Raw genomic sequence first — 6839 nt, 5'->3', positions numbered from 1 at the left:
TCAGGGGTCACAGGTGCGAAGGGAAATGTCGCATATGTGATACCCGCAGATGCGCTAAAGGACCCACATGCGCGGAGGAGATCGCAGAAGCGGACCCAACCCTCTTAAGTCGTTTCCGCACCTGCGAAGGAAATTTCGCAGGTGCGACCCAGGGTCCGCAGATGCGGAATAACTGGGCAGAAAAGGGGCAGATTCGAGGGTTTGAAGTTCACTTCACAAATTTGATTGAGAGCTCGGTAGAAGGCGAAATTTGGAGAGATTTTCGGAGAAATTTTTTGGGTAATGATCCCCCTGCACATTTATGTTTGGGACTACGGGACGATATCTCGGAAGATCCCCTGTTGTGTTTCTGTGTACTGAGCTGTTACCTTCTATGATTTCATTGTTGTTAAATTACAGCCTTTATTTTATTGCGGTATTACACTCTATATTATTTTATTATATATTTACCAGTATGGCCCTGACCTCGTCACTACTCGACCGAGGTTAGGCTTGGCACTTACTGGGTACCGATTGTGGTGTACTCATGCTACTCTCTGCGCATATTTTTTTTCGTGTGCAGATCCAGTGTACCTTATCAGCCACACTATCAGTGAGCCGGAACAGCTTTGGAGACTTCAAGGTATATCTGTCGCGTCTGCAGACCTCGGAGTCCCCTTCTACTCTTTCTCATGTCCATTATCTTCTGTATTTTTCCTTGTTAGATTCTAAGGTATAGAGACACTAAATTTTGTTTTTCTTCTGTAGTTTGTGATTCACGATGTTCCGGGTTTTGGGATTTGTTATGTATTTTTGAATAGTTGGTTAAATTTATATTTTTATTTTATTATTTCGCAAAGTGTTAGGCTTACCTAGTTGTAGAGACTAGGTGTCGTCACGAAGTCGCACGGAGGGGAAATTGGGTCGTGACAAGTTAGTATCAGAGCTCTAGGTTCGTAGGTATCGTGAGTCATAAGCCGGTTTATTAGAGTCTCGCGGATCGGTACGGAAACGTCTGTACTTATCTTCAGGAGGCTATGAAACTGTTAGAAAAATTTCACTAATTTGATTCCTTGTCATGCAAAAATTTGTTGACTTCAGAGATTCTAAATTTCTGTATTCTATTCTCTCACAGATGGTGAGGACACGTTCAAGAGGATCTGATGAACAGGCACCCGCACGCCCAGTTAGCACCGCGAGAGGCCGGGGCCTAGGTAGAGGCTAAGGACGTCCACGTGGTGCAGCCAGAGCACCCACACGAGCCCCTACAGAGGAGCCCCTAGTCGCTCAAGCTAGAGGGCAGACACATGAGATACATGTTGCTGCACCAGCCCTCCAGGAGACTTTAGCCCAGTTTCTGAGCATCTTCAATACCTTAGCTCAGGCAGGATTGATTCCACTTGCTCCTGCCACATCTCAGGCCGGGGGAGGAGCACAGACTCTCGTCGCCGGTACTCCAGAGTAGCGTGTTCAGGTCGACCAGATTCCAGAGATTGTACCAATGTAGCAGGTAGCTCCATCTCAGCCTAAGGTTAGGGCAGCAACTTCTGAGGTGGAGCAGCTCAGACTTGAGAGGTACAAGAATTACCACCCACCTACCTTCAACGGATTGGCTACAGATGATGCTTAGGGTTTTCTGGAGGAGTGTCATCGTATTCTCTGTACTATGGGCGTAGCGGAGACGAGCGGGGTTTCTTTTACTACATTCCAGCTTGGAGGAGCAGCCTATCAGTGGTGGCGTGCTTATGAGTTGAGTAGTCAAGCTGAGGCAGCTTCACTTACATGGACTCAGTTCTCGGACATATTTTTGAGAGAGTATGTCCCTTAGAGCCTCAGGGACTCATGGCGCGCGAAGTTTGAGCAGCTGCTCTAGGGTGCTATGACTGTGTCAAAGTATGCAGTTCGCTTCAGTGATTTGGCCCGACATGTACCGACCTTATTTGCCACAGTTCGAGAGAGGGTTCGACAGTTTATTGAGGGTCTCTATCCCAGCATCCGGAGTAGTATGGCCAGGGAATTGGAGATGAATATTTCTTATCAGCAGGTTGTGGGTATTTCCAGGAGATTCGAGGGCATGTTTGCCCGGGATAGAGAGGAGAGAGAGGTAAAGAGGTCTCGAGAGGCTGGTTATTATTCAGGAGCTCATGTCCCAGCAGCTCGCCACGGTAGGGGTTATGTGAGTCGTCCCGTTCATTCAGCTCTTCCAGCCTCCAGCGGTGTTCCAGCTCATTCTAGACCCCATGAGCCTTATTATGCACTGCCAGTATCTAGTGTGCCTCATACATAGGGTGTTCCTAGCAGCCAGTCCAGTAGACCTGGCCCGATCCAGTCACAGAAGCCACGCCCTCCCAGAGCTTGTTTTGAGTATGGCGGCACTCGCCACATGGTGAAGGATTTCCCCAGGATTAGGAGGGTGCAACTCCACAGACTATTCAGCCACAACGTGCTCCATCGGGTCCTCAGGCTATGATTACAGCACCAGTTGCCACCCCACCTGCTCAACCACCTTTAGGTGGAGGTCGGGGAGGTAGAGGTCGCCCTAGAGGGGGAGGCCAGGCCAGATAATATGCACTTCCTGCTCGTACAGAGGTAATTGCTTCTGATTCTGTCATTACATGTATTGTTCCGGTCTGTCATAGAGATGCGTCAGTATTATTTGACCCAGGCTCTACATATTCTTATGTGTCCTCTTATTTTGCCCTGTATTTGGGCGTATCTCGGGATTCTTTGAGTTCCCCTATTTATGTATCTACTCTTGTGGGAGATTCTCTTGTTGTGGATCGCGTGTATCGGTCGTGTCTGATTGCTCTTAGTGATTTTGAGACCAGAGCCGATTTATTATTGCTCAACATGGTGGACTTTGATATTATTTTGGGCATGGATTGGTTGTCACCCTATTATGCTATTCTTGATTGTCATGCTAAAACTGCGACGCTGGCTATGCTATGTTTACCGCGATTAGAGTGGAGAGGTACCTTAGAGTATACTCCCAACAGAGTTATTTCTTTTCTTAAAGCTCAACGAATGGTTGACATGCGTATCTAGCTTATGTGAGAGATGTCAGTTTTAATACCTCTACAGTTGAGTCATTTCCAGTAGTGAGGGACTTTCCAGATGTGTTTCCAGCTGATCTTCCGGGCATGCCGCCCGACAGAGATATTGATTTTGGCATTGTTTTGTTGTCGGGCACTCATCCCATCTCTATTCCTCCATATTGTATGGCTCCTCCTGAATTGAAGGAGTTGAAAGAGCTGTTACAAGAATTACTTGATAAAGGCTTCATTCGGCCCAGTGTGTCACATTGGGGTGCTCCTATCTTATTTGTGAAGAAGAAGGATGGTTCTATGCGGATGTGTATTGATTACCTCCAGTTGAACAAAGTCATAGTAAGGAACAGGTACCCATTGCCTCGTATTGATGACTTATTTGATCAGTTACAGGGTGCCACAGTGTTTTCCAAGATTGACTTACATACAGGTTATCATCAGTTAAAGATCGGGAGTCGGATATCCCGAAGACTGCTTTCAGGACCAGATATGGTCACTATGAGTTTCTTGTCATGTCATTTCGGCTGAACAATGCCCCAACAGCCTTTATGCATTTGATGCACAGTGTGTTCCGGCCTTATCTTGATTCCTTCGTCATTGTATTTATTGATGACATCCTGGTATATTCCCAGTCTCGGGAAGATCATGAGCAGCACCTGAGGACTGGCTTCAGACTTTGAGGGAGAAGATATTGTATGCAAAATTTTCTAAGTGTGAATTCTGGCTTGATTCGGTGGCATTCTTGGGCCACATAGTGTCTTGTGATGGGATCAAGGTAGATCCGAAGAAGATTAAAGCAGTGTAGAGTTGGACCAGGCCATCCTCAGCTACAGAGATCCGAAGTTTTCTTGGTTTGGCGGGGTATTACCGTCGCTTTGTAGAGGGATTCTCATCTATTGTAGCACCTATGACCAGGCTGATCCAGAAGGGTGCTCCGTTCAGGTGGACAGAGGAATGTGAGGGGAGCTTTCAGAAGCTCAAGACAGCTTTGACTACAGCCCAGTATTGGTATTATCTGCAGGTTCGGGGTCTTATATTGTATATTGTGATGCATCGCAGATTGGTCTCGGTGCGGTGTTGATGCAGGACGGTAGGGTGATTGCCTACGCATCCAGACAACTGAAGGTGCATGAAAAGAACTGTCATGTCCATGACCTTGAGTTAGCAGTTATTGTTCATGCCTTGAAGATATGGTGACATTATTTGTACTGTGTTCCTTGTGAGATTTACACCGATCATTGGAGTTTGCAGCATCTATTTAAGCAAAAAGATCTTAACTTACGTCAACGGAGGTGGTTCGAGCTACTTAAGGATTATGATATCACTATTTTGTACCACTCTGGGAAGGCCAATGTGGTGGTCGATGCTTTGAGTTGTCAGGCAGAGAGTTTGGGGAGTTTAGCATATCTACCAGCAGTAGAGAGGCTATTGGCGTTGGATGTTCAGGCCTTAGCCAGCCAGTTTGTGAGATTGGATATTTCGGAGCCGAGTCGAGTATTGGCTTGTGTGGTCTCTCGGTCTTCTCTTTATGATCGTATCAGGGAGCGTTAGTATAATGACTCTCATTTGCTTGTCCTTAAGGACACGGTCCAACACGGTGATGCTAAGGAGGTCGCTATTGGAGATGATGGTGTATTGAGGATGCGGGGTAGGCTATGTGTTCCCAATGTAGATGGTTTGCGTGAGTTGATTCTTCAGGAGACTCACAGCTAACGGTACTACATTCATCTGGATGCCGCGAAGATGTATCAGGACCTGAGGCAACATTATTGGTGGAGGAGGATGAAGAAATACATAGTAGAGTATATGGCTAAATGTCTAAATTGCCAACAGGTGAAGTATGAGCATCAGCGACCAGGTGGGTTATTTTAGAAGATAGAGATTCCAGAGTGGAAATGGGAGCGGATCACTATGGTCTTCATTATTGGTCTTCCACGGACTCAGCAGAAGTTTAATGCAGTTTGGATGATTGTGGATAGGTTGACCAAGTCGGCTCATTTCATTCATGTGATGACTACCTATTCTTCCGAGCATCTAGCTCAAATCTACATCTGTGAGATCGTCAGGCTTTATGGCGTACCGGTATCTGTTATCTCTGATTGGGGTACGCAGTTTACATCACAGTTTTGGAGAGTCGGTACAACGAAAGTTGGGTACTCAGGTTGAGTTTAGCATAATATTTCACCCTCAGACGGACGGGCAGTCTGAGCGCACTATTCAGATATTAGAAGACATGATGCGCGCTTTTGTCGTTGATTTTGGAGGGTCATGGGATCCGTTTCTACCACTTGCAAAGTTTGCTTACAATAACAGTTATCAGTCTAGCATTCAGATGGCACCGTATGAGGCTCTGTACGGTAGGCGGTGTCGGTCTCCAGTGGGTTGGTTCGAACCTGGTGAGGCCAAATTATTGGGTACGGACTTGGTTCAGGATGCCTTGGAAAAAGTGAAGGTGATTTAGGATAGACTTTGCACAGCCCAGTCCAGACAAAAATGTTATGTGGACTGGAAGGTTCGCGATGTGGCATTCATGGTTGGAGAGCGATTTTTGCTCCGCGTTTTGCCTATGAAGAGCGTTATGAGGTTTGGAAAGAAGGGCAAGCTGAGCCCAAGGTTCATTGGTCCATTTGAGGTGTTGCGTCGGGTTGGGGAGGTTACTTATGAGCTTGTCTTGCCTCCCAGTCTAGCAGGAGTTCATTCGATATTCCATGTTTCTATGCTCCGAAAGTATCATGGCGATCCGTCTCATGTGTTGGATTTTAGCTCAGTTCAATTGGACAAGGATCTATCCTATGTTGAGGAGCCAATGGCTATTTTAGACAAGCAGGTCAAAAAGCTAATATCAAAGAACATTGCTTCTGTAAAGGTTCATTGGAGGGAACAGTCGGTCGAGGAGGCAACTTAGGAGGCCGAGCAGGAGATGTGCAGCCAGTACCCTCATCTTTTTACAGTTTCAGGTATGTCTTTATACTCGTTCGAGGACGAACGATTGTTTTAAGAGGGGAAGGATGTAACGACCCGGCCGGTCGTTTTGAGAGTTAGAGCCCCGAACCCCTATTAACTGCTTTCCCCATATCTATTTCTGCTATTGTGACTTGTCGAGATGATTGGTTTTGAGTTTCGAAGTGTTTTGGGACACATAGTCCCTAAATGAGAGCTTAAGCCTTAGAATTTGGACCGTAGTCAGAATTTTGTGAAGACGGTTTTGGAATGGAATTCTGTCGGTTCCGTTAGCTCCGTTAGGTGATTTTGGACTTAAGGGCATGTCCGGAATGTGTTTTGGGGGCCCGTAGCTCATTTAGGCTTGAAATGGCGAAAGTTGAAATTTTAGAGTTTTGGACCGGTAGTGGAAATTTTGATATCGGGGTCGAAATTTGATTCCGGAAGTTGGAGTAAGTCTGTAGTGTTGAATATGACTTATGTGCAAAATTTGGGGTCAATCGGACGTGGCTTGGTTGGTTTAGGCATCGGTTGTCGAATTTGAAAGTTTTAAGTTCTTTGAGTTTGAATTAGAGGATGATTTGTGATTTTAGCATTGATTGATGTGATTTGTGGGTTTGACTAAGTTCGTATGGTGTTTTAGGATTGGTTGGTATGTTTGGTTAAGGTCCCGGGGGGCTCAGGTGAGTTTCGAGTGCTTAAAGGATCAAAAGTTGGATTTTTGTTGCTGTTGAAATCTTCAGGCATCTGTCATTTTTGCACCTGCGGTGGAGAGACCGCAGGTGCGTGATCGCACGTACGAAGAGGCAAGCGCAGAAGCGAATTTTGGATGTGTGGTCAGGGGTCGCAGATGAGAAGGGAAATGCCGCATCT

This window comes from Nicotiana tabacum, chromosome 22 (assembly GCF_000715075.1).
Source record: "Nicotiana tabacum cultivar K326 chromosome 22, ASM71507v2, whole genome shotgun sequence".
Taxonomy (NCBI): domain Eukaryota; kingdom Viridiplantae; phylum Streptophyta; class Magnoliopsida; order Solanales; family Solanaceae; genus Nicotiana; species Nicotiana tabacum.
The sequence above is the reverse complement of the archived record's forward strand: the minus strand, read 5'-3'. Positions refer to the sequence as shown.